A 10,507-nucleotide genomic window follows, 5' to 3' on the forward strand; every position below is an offset into this window, starting at 1 on the left:
AGTTGTATACCGCTGTTCAAAAGTCATAAATCGATTGAGAGAAAAAAAACGGGTTTCAAACTAAAATCGACGGAAACACATCAGCTATAAAGGGGTCACACCACCAATTAAAAGTCCCTATCTGTTCAACCAAATTTTGCAATTTTCACAGCTTTCTAAATATTTTACCTAAAGTTTAACTTCAAAGAAACTAGGTATATCCTGAATTGTACAGGTGTCACCTTTCTGCATGCCAATTTTCAACATACATTCAAAATCAAATAAGAAAGAAGAGAGCTCCCGAAAGGAGGTACCACAAAAAATAACCCCTAGTTTTCTGTAAATCTTAAATTAGTATACCATGGAGCGCATTAATCCTCAATTTGAACTCCTAGACAGGTAAAATTTGGCTCAAAATGGTCTTAATATATTTTTCTTTCAACAAAAATTTCTTTTCTGCAAATTTGTTGGTTAGTTTAGGTGAACAATGACATAAAATGCACTATTTTTTATCCGAGTAGGCCTACTTTCACATACGTTCTAAATTTGAGGGAGTAATTGGTGGTATGCCACCTAAAAGGAAAACAACGAAACAACAGAAACCCTAAAGTGCATAGAAACAAACTACTAGAAAACAACTGCCATATTCCTGACTTGGTATGTGGTACATGACATTTTAAGAACAAACATGGTTGGTTTAACCTCGTTTTGTGGCTAGCCAAACCTCGTTCTTTATGGCAATGTCAATTATACCGTTAAATGATAACATAACATGACAGGAAAATAGTACACATAAGTACAAGAACACTTAGGACAGAAAACTATATCAATGATATTAAATTCATTTCGGCATGTTTACCACAGAATAAAAACGAATACCGAAAAATCAGTTTAGTACAGTACACACAAAACAACATAATAGAATTACTAACTGTGTGTCACAGTGCCACAAAAAGTGACGTCACAGATAAACTTAAAAAAATTGTATATCAATGGATATTTATAAAAAAAAAAAGAAAATGTTGTATGATTGCCAATGAGACAACTATTTAAATTTGTTATTATGTCATTTAATATATTTTATAACAATTACAAGAATACAATTGTAATTCTATAGAATTGTGTTAGTAGTTGTGCAACTTATTACACTATCTTACTATGTTGGCCTTACTGAACTAGGCAAAAAATAGATTAATTATTATTTCAATTTCTTTCTCTTTTCAAAACATATATCTTGAATCAACAGAAGAGCGAACAACAGTTCCAACAAAACAGTCGAAAAATACAAGCGATCTAATGTTTTTTTCGACAACAACCCCCTCAGCATCAATATCCACATCATTCACAGAACCGACATCAACAAGCAAAGCAGCACAGTTTGTAACAGTCACAACGTCAGATAAACTTTCGACAGAAACAGCAACAATCTCTGATTGGACAACATTATCTACTAAGCCTACAACGCCATCAAGAGGAAGTGACTTATCCTTTTTAAGTAAGTAATAGTTGGTTGTTTGAATATACTTAACAACTTAAAATCAAACAAAACTTAGTCTCTATTGTTTGAGGTCGAGAGTATAAATGAAGGCAACATTAGTATACTGCTGTTCACGCTGAGTAAAATGATTGTTTTATTTATAAAATGTGACATACAAAGTCTTAGTCAAATCTAAAACGTTCGGTTTCCAATGCTTTCAAACAATTAATTAACAAAAATACCGATCGCAAAAGAAAATTCAAGTCTTTTATCGAATGGCAAAACTGAAATCTGAAAACTTTTGCCATATTCCTGTAAGACAGTTTCATTAAATTCCATTGTATTGATAACACTGTACGAACAGAAAATATAACACAATATCGAAATGAAAAATATGAGGTACAGCAGTCAACATTGTGTTACAATATTTAACACTATAAAAAACGAATATGCCAACAAAAAAATACAAAAAAGCATATCGATAAAATACATTAGACGTTACGCACAATGTTGGTGACGTTTTCAGATTTCACGTACCCGACACTAAAAATTGGCCTTAAACAAGAAAAATATAGGAAAGATCAAGTGTTATTTTGTGTAAAAAACATTTAAAGCACTTCACAATTTAAGTTACAGATAGCTTATCGGTTTTTATTCAGTTTTGTCAATCTGTTTACCTAATACTAACAAGAAAAATCTTGTATTTTTAGTGTAGACAGGTAACATCGTAATGTTATTCTTCGAGTATTCCTTTTTTTTCGGGTACTTAAAGGTATATAAAATATAATATTGCTAACGTAAGGGTACCCAAATTGCACCTATTTAGAAAAAAAAAGCAACGGAAACCTTACAAGATTTCCTAGAGACAAAACAATTTGTATTTTTATGATTGGATACTTTGCACGTCTTTCAACATAGGTAAACATATTTAGATATACACAAAACGTTCACAGTCTTTATCAACAGATGGACTGTTTACTGAAAACGCAAAATGTACGAAAACGTCACCATGCGACGTCATCAAAACGTCATCTTTTTAAAATTAACAAATACAATATATTATAAGTATCCATTTCGTAAAATATGAAGAGTAAGCATGGACTAATATCCAGTTGTTCAAAATATTTGAAAAAATTAAACAAAAGCTCGGTTATTAGACTTTTGACGATGTGAATTTAAGCATGGATGCAATTTGGGTACTCCTCATTACAGAATCATTGATAGTTTGGAGGTTGATTCAAACCCATTTTTTTACGACTCAATCATGGATTAAAAATCAAGTTGGTGTACCTATACAATAAAGAAGGATAGGGCTACAAAATAAACCCAGTATGGACATTTTTTTCTTGATCATTAAACAACGTAGGTGAAAAATCTGTCAAAATAGGTGCAATTTGGGTACCGTCACGTTACACCATCGTTATGCGTTAGGGCTTTGGGGTGACATGTGTCTAAAACGTAAATAACGCAATTTTTGGACCGAGTAAGCCTTGAAAGAAGTCATTTTTGACTGTAGACACCAAGGAAAAATATCACTCCCTTACGGCACAACAGTTTAAAATGCATTTATAGCGAGAAGATTATATTCTCAAATTTATGATAGCGCATATCCTTTTGTAAAACAAGTTTGGAACATTCTATGAAAGCAAAGAAATCCAATGTAAATGAGCGAATCCCGCGAAAACTTCGACATCATTACCAAAAACCTAGTCTAAAGAACACTGTCACAACAACGTTTTTTAAAAAAACTTGTTCTGTAGAGAAATTATCAACATTGATTAAAAATGTGTAAAACTTTTCAACTAGTCATAAAATGTAACATGCCTCCTTATCTATTACATCTGAACGTCATTTATTCGGACAGTAATCTCATTTATAGCATTAAACAAAAAATGTTTAGTATATGAACCTCAAAGGTCTCCCGTCAGAAAAAAAAAATAACCAACGTTTTACGTTAGAAATTCCGGTATTGGGTATAGAAAACACCGAAAAATAATGTGTTTTGCATTTTAGAGAGGAGAAATGAAGCCAGCATGATAAATTCCAAATATAAAAGAAAATATTCGATGCTTTAAATAATATTTTCATCGATTAGTATCAAATATCGATGCATTGAAAGGGTGTCTACCAAAATGTCACAATGAAAGCGTTTTCATTTTTTCATAGAACTATTAAGGACAAGTTGTTACTAATCTTAAAAAAAGAATAAAAACAACATTCGTCTTTCGAAAAACATCACTATAAAGTCAAATTCCTTTGCAAAAGGAACATGTTGATGAGTATAAAGTAAAGAGAAATATAAAAATCATCAAAATGAAGCGGTCGCATGGTGGTCTACCAATATGTCACAGCATCGCTAATTTGACGTTTTTGACGTTCACTTGTAAGGCGACAAATGTTTGCGTTAATGTGTTTTTGTAACGTATTTATTTTACCAAGAGAATATATTATAAAATATGAATTTATAATTTATATTTGATTTCACCTCGTTGAAATGCGTTTCTCTTTTTAATATACCATATAATATTTCAATAAAATCTGATTTGAGTACCTTTTAATGAGACAGCAACTCTTATAACATTTTTGATTTGCGCGTCACTGATGGGTCTTTTTTAGACGAAACGCGCGTCTGGCGTATGTATTAAATTTTATTCCTGGTATCTATGATGAGTTTATTTATTAACATATCTACACAACTTTCCGGAGACCAAAGAGGAAATTTAAATATTACTTGAATAATATTCGTATCAATTAGAATATTGATCGTTTTAGGAATTTACGCAAACTTCGGCACAACAGCAATGAATCAAATTCGGCGATTTTTTATATATATATATATATCTGCAACTGTTGTGAATTAGTTATAGTTTCAGTTTAGTACTTTATACTCTTTTATTTGCTTAACGTTTTACCGCCATTTTACGTAACAATAGGCCCGCAACGTCGTCACTTGCCGACGTTCTGTTGTATATTCTTAGACTTTATAACGAAACATTGAAGACGCTTTTGTGTTTACTCGCCTTTATTATCGATACGTCCAAAACATTGGTGCCGTGACAAAAACAGAAGAATACAAAAGATGAGTACCGCGAAGATGAAGACCAGACGAGCTGGACATCGGGGAGTTCTTACAAAGTTACTGAAGAAAGTGGAACCGAGTTCCGAGGAACTTTTGCAGGAATATGACGTTAGTGAACTTTCAACCATTCGAGAACTTATTGTGAAGAAGCAGGAAACGATCGATCAACTGAACGAGAAGATTGTGGAGGAACTATCGGAAGAGGAAGTGAGCGAAGAAATAGAGGAGGCCGACAGATACACATATGACATAGAAATGAGTGTAACTAAACTTTCAAAAATTATTAAGGAGTCGGAAATCACAGACAACTGGTGTTGATTTCGCTGGACAACTATTCGTTAAAGATAATGGACTTGTTACAAAATCGTATATTTGCCTATTCACATGTGCTTGTATTCGTGCCGTTCACCTAGAACTTGTTACAGATATGACAATCGAATCATTCAAATTAGCTTTTAGACGATTCGTTAGTAGGAGAGGAATTCCCAGTACTGTGTATTCCGACAATGCACTAACTTTTGTTTCCGCTTCACATGATATTCCGAAGGAAATGAACATTCAAATCAATTGGAAATTTATTCCGAAAGCAGCACCGTGGTACGGTGGATGGTGGGAAAGACTAGTTGGAATTACGAAAACGACATTAAAAAAAGTGCTCGGGAAATCGCAAGTAAATTCGGATGTATTACGAACAACTTTGATAGAAATTGAACGTGTAATCAACGATCGTCCGATTACATATGTGTCGTCCGACATCCGAGATCCAGAGCCGCTAACGCCCTCACATCTACTGCAGGGAAGAAGATTATCGCAAGAGAACAATTCTGATTCAGAGGTCCATTATTCAAATTTTGAATTTACAGAAGCAAACAACGTTTTAATCATAAAGTAACTTTGATTGAACACTTTGCAAAACGATGGAGAATGGAATACCTCACCGGATTTAGAGAATTTCATCGCGTCGCTGGAGACCAAAGCGCACATGTGAAAATCGGTTCCGTCGTACAAATCATGGACAATTCACCGAGAATGATGTGGAAACTAGCAGTTATAGAAGATTTGATCACCGCGAAAGATGGAGTAGTGAGAGCAGTCAAACTGCGTACATCAAATGGACTGATTACAACAAGACCAATTGTGAAACTGGTGCCATTAGAAATATGAACTGTAATTGTTAAAAGTGTTTTTTCAATACCCTTTTTATGAACAAAACATGAACAGTAATTGCATTTTGCGGCCCCCAGAATGTTGTGAATTAGTTATAGTTTCAGTTTAGTATTTTATACTCTTTTATTTGCTTAACGTTTTACCGCCATTTTACGTAACAATAGGCCCGCAACGTCGTCACGTGCCGACGTTCTGTTGTATATTCTTAGACTCTAGTAAAGCATACGAAACATTGAAGACGCTTTTGTGTTTACTCGCCTTTATTATTGATACGTCCAAAACAGCAACAACTGACATTTAAATTACATAAAAAAAAATCATCATAATTGATACCTTCATTCCATACGTTGCCATATATTTTATTTCACGTTAAACATATATTTATCGTCTTACGGTACATACCCAGTAAACATTGGTAAAGTCTTTTTGCTCATTATGTTGGTTTTTTTTTTAAATCAAACAGCAATATTTTACGAGTTGAACGAATAAACAAATTATGTGAGACTACACCAAACTCTGTCCCAACTTGCCTGACAATTGTCTCATTATCGATCTAAGTAACTACAAAGGAGACTTACATTAACCCTCTTGCTGCCGACCGTTTTTCAAGGTTGCATTTGATACGCCAGGAAATACGGGAAAATGGCAAAAATTAAACCTTTGTTTTACATCGTTTGCTCTTTATTTAAAACTCAAAAACCTATGCAGTTGGAAAGCAAGTCCTTGGAAACTTCTGTTGTCGTCAAGTTTTATCATCAACAATAGCAGGGGGAATTAATTAGGTGGCGCTACAGTCGTCCGTAACGTCAAAAAGTCCGCCAAACCAATCGGCTAAAAAATTGACGTTTAAAGTATTTTTTGCAACTTGTCATGCTTTTATTACAATTAAATTTTAAAATTTGTAGGTTTTGTGACCAATATAATTTCTTTACGACATACAAACATTACAAAAAATAGCTTGTTATTGCTATTCCTTTATCCTGTCCGTTCTAAAAAAAAATAGCCATCTTTTTTGTTCGCCAAAAAAATTGATTTTTCCTAATTTGACGTTTGCGTATCCAAATACAGAAAAGAACGGTTATCATCTTAAATGAAACCGGGAAACCTATTTCAAATTTATACACTGTTTTGAAGCCATCATTTTTTACTTTTATACATCAATTTTAGTGACCACCAGCCATGTCAATTTTTATCTGGTTTTAGATACGTTTCTACTTCAAAACAGTAAAGTTTAGCTTCTTTTCATTGTACCTGTTTCAAAGTGCTCTAAAATACTGATTTTATTAAAGACATGAGTGAAATTTTGATTAAAAGTTGTGGATTTTCACAATTCCATACGACACTTGTATTTTAAAGTAACTAAAACCCCTTTTGATCCCCTACACAAATTGACGGTGACATTGTTTTCTTTTTTCAACATACGTCATGTAACGTTTATAACAAAATATGTGCCAGGGTCATGTGCATAGTAAAAAATTACACATTGGAAAAGTGAAACAACAAACAAAGATCTTCTATATTGCGTTTAAAGCTAAACGTCTTGGAAAATTCGGACAGATCTGACAAATTATTGATAGCCTACTGTATGGATGGACAAAAGCACAAAAATAGCAATAGAAAATGCATTGCAAAGAAAATTCTGTAGGAAAAAAACACATGAAAAAGAAAATGAAGGTCAGTTAATAAAATCTTGCTTATATTATTATCTCTTTACTTAGTTAGCTATATTTCCATTCTCAATTTTATAGAAATAAGAGCAAAAACTAGCTTATCAAGCCAAGTCAGCGAAACAAGAAGTTTATTCATAGAGATGTGTTTTTACAAAATTGAATTTATTCAAATGGCAAATTCTTGTCAAATTTAAGCATCTTTGATCATTATTGAAGTAAAATGCACAAAATTTGTCCCACCAGTTTCATTTTATTTCCTATTACTAGTATTCAGGTAAAGTATATATACAATACTTTGTTTATAAATATGTAATTATTTAAAGAAGCTGATACAGCAACCTGTTCAAGAGAACAAGCCCCATTTTTTCCAAAAAGTTTACTTTTATAATCTACAAAATACCCTGAGAAATAAGACAAAGGGCTACTGTTCAAGCTAATCTAATAGTTTAATTTTACAATAAAAATGATTCTGAAATTCAAAATTGTGTCACTTTCACTTATAATTTAAAGCATATTTTTTTACAGAATTTCTGTCAATATTTTTGGTATAAAACTTATAAATCCCTTTTTTATATTTTACTGTTCAACTAAGAAACATAGGCTTGAGTTTAAAGGCTCTCTTAATTTGAAGAAATTTGTTGTGACTCTTGGTCACACTAGTGACTTTATAGAATATAAAATATATATGATCAGTACTATTTATTTAATAATTATATCAATTTTCAGAAAGATTATTGAAATTATATAAACTATGTTTTATTGCATTAAATATAATCAGAAGTGTTTAAAAAAATTCTGCTAGGAATGATCCCTCATATAAAAATTACATGTAGTATATTTCATCCGCCAGATCTAATTTCTTTCAATATAGCTAGGTTTTTAATTTTACATGTAGGTGTCATTATCCACATTTCTGAATTGTTTTTTTTTTACTGTAGTAATATTTTGTCTTTTAATATTTACATTTAGTCCTTCTCTGAAAAAAAGGGGGAAGTATCTCTTCTTTATATTATCATAACATAGTTATAAATCGAGTTTCGTTTATTTTCTTTCTAATTTTTGTAAAGTAAACTCCTTTTTTAATTTTTATGCATTTTGCTGGGTTTCTATTTTTGACTGGTGATATTAAGGGGAGATAACCACTTGCACAAATCGGCATAAAAACCACCGCTTCGGTTTGAAATCAATTTGACGTTTGCGTATCCAACATTCTATTGCCGAGATATTCATATCGAGTGTTTGTCTTAATGAGATGCTTTATTAAATTTAAATTCAGCCCATCATTTTTAGTTTCCTCGTAAATATTTAGATTTTTCGTTCAGGAGACTTGACAATTTTCACCCAAACTCCAAGTTTGCAGATAAAATAAAGAATAAAGGACTTTGATTTGATGTGTGAGTTTTGACGAGAATAAACTATGGATACTCAAGATTAGTTAGGTCAATAAGTTTTTATTACGACAATAGTATTCAGTGAGTTAAAATGAGGTTTGTCTCATCCGTTTTTTTACTGAATTTTCACGGTCACGTGACTCTATTGTTGCTGATAAACTTGGGGTCAAACCGTGACCTGCTTTCCAACTGTATGTAAGCTATTTCATAAACATTTCATCTTCTATATTTTGTTATTTTTTATATCCCAAAGTCGTTGAATGAGTTACGTCATTGAATTAATGAACGTCATAATATCTATATATTGTAGTAGATTGCGTGCTTTTTTTGACGTTATCTTGTGTAATCCGACGTCTGTTGCTCTAACGTAATCCTATTAGTATATTGAGTTTCTTTCTCAGATAAATATAAGAACAAGAACACATTTTTTCGCTGATATAGTATATATAATATTTGTTTTAGAAATACAGATATTTTTTTAGTATGGGAGAAATGTATAATTTGTAATAAATCTGTCTCATTTGCCGTAATAATTAATACCAATCAATAAATGATACAAAAAGAAAACAAATTGTTATTATTTTTCATTTATTTATTCCTCGTTAATACCCCGTCGATGGGTTGCAAAATTTTGACATTTATGATAAATGCGGAAACAATATCCCAGACACAGTCCCACGTTACAATCCGGGCACCATGTACGGACACGTGACCTCTTTTCGTTCCTTCCTCCGAGTGTCTGTCTGGAACACACATGACATGGACGCCGTGATTTTCCTACAATAAATGAGGTTATCATTTTTTTAATTCAGTTATATATAAATAAAATGATACAATATAATCTATAATTTCTTTTGTAAATGAACAATAATATTGAGGCACTGTACATATAAATTAAGGCGTTTTTATCTTATTCTAAATCAATACTTTCTTTTTTAGATATCACTTCATCTGTTTATTTATTTGGCCTTTGTAAATAAGGGACAGGCCAGTTTAAAACTATAGATACTTATTTTTATCTATTTTAGTTCTACTAAAATCTATGTATGATCATAACTACCTGGCAAATTTTCAATGAAGTGTCTTTCAACAAGTCGTCGACTTCCATTGCATGGCCCTCGCGGAATATTCCTGTCAACTCTTAAATCTCCATTCAACTGGTGATAAATTTGGGAATGGAATTCCATCCTTGTCATCTTAGGGAGTAGTCGTCTGTTCCTCTGATACAATACATATGCATTTCCTATGAAATTAAAAAGAAAAGATGAACGAACAATTACTTCCCGGAGAAATGAAAACTTACTTTTTTTCGAAACGTTTTTTTATCAATTTTTCTTTTTTTTTTGTATACATAGATAAAATAAGTTTAAAACGTTAAATTGAAATGATTACAACTAAATTCATAACCTCATCAAACTTCAATTAACTTTATAGCTGTTAGATTTATTGATGTATAGATGCTGACGACCGAAAACCAAAGAAAATTAAAATAAACAAACGATGTCTGCATAAAAACGACTGGAGGAACTAATAACTACGCGTACTTAAAAACATATTGCTAAATGGCACACCTACCTACTACTCTTAATATCATGTTTACCAACAACTTTTTCCACAGTTTCACAGATCTAAAGTCAGGGTCATACACTTGAATATGTTGGTCAGCAAGGTCAACACCACCCATTTTTCTGTTGTATATATCTACAACTTTTGGAACATGTCTCTCCACACCTCTGCTGTTTTC

At 32.1% G+C, this 10,507-nt stretch overlaps 1 long non-coding RNA gene across 1 annotated transcript; it reads right to left on the reverse strand.

Annotated features, from left to right (window-relative positions):
• Nucleotides 1-9,334: 9,334 nt before the first annotated feature.
• On the reverse strand, nucleotides 9,335-10,036 carry LOC143066651 (uncharacterized). Its single transcript, XR_012975720.1, has 2 exons — nucleotides 9,824-10,036; nucleotides 9,335-9,540 (listed from the first exon to the last, which is right to left on the reverse strand). It is a non-coding gene; the product is annotated as an uncharacterized LOC143066651 (long non-coding RNA).
• Between the last annotated feature and the right edge of the window lie 471 nt (nucleotides 10,037-10,507).

Source organism: Mytilus galloprovincialis, chromosome 3, assembly GCF_965363235.1.
Source record: "Mytilus galloprovincialis chromosome 3, xbMytGall1.hap1.1, whole genome shotgun sequence".
Lineage (NCBI taxonomy): Eukaryota > Metazoa > Mollusca > Bivalvia > Mytilida > Mytilidae > Mytilus > Mytilus galloprovincialis.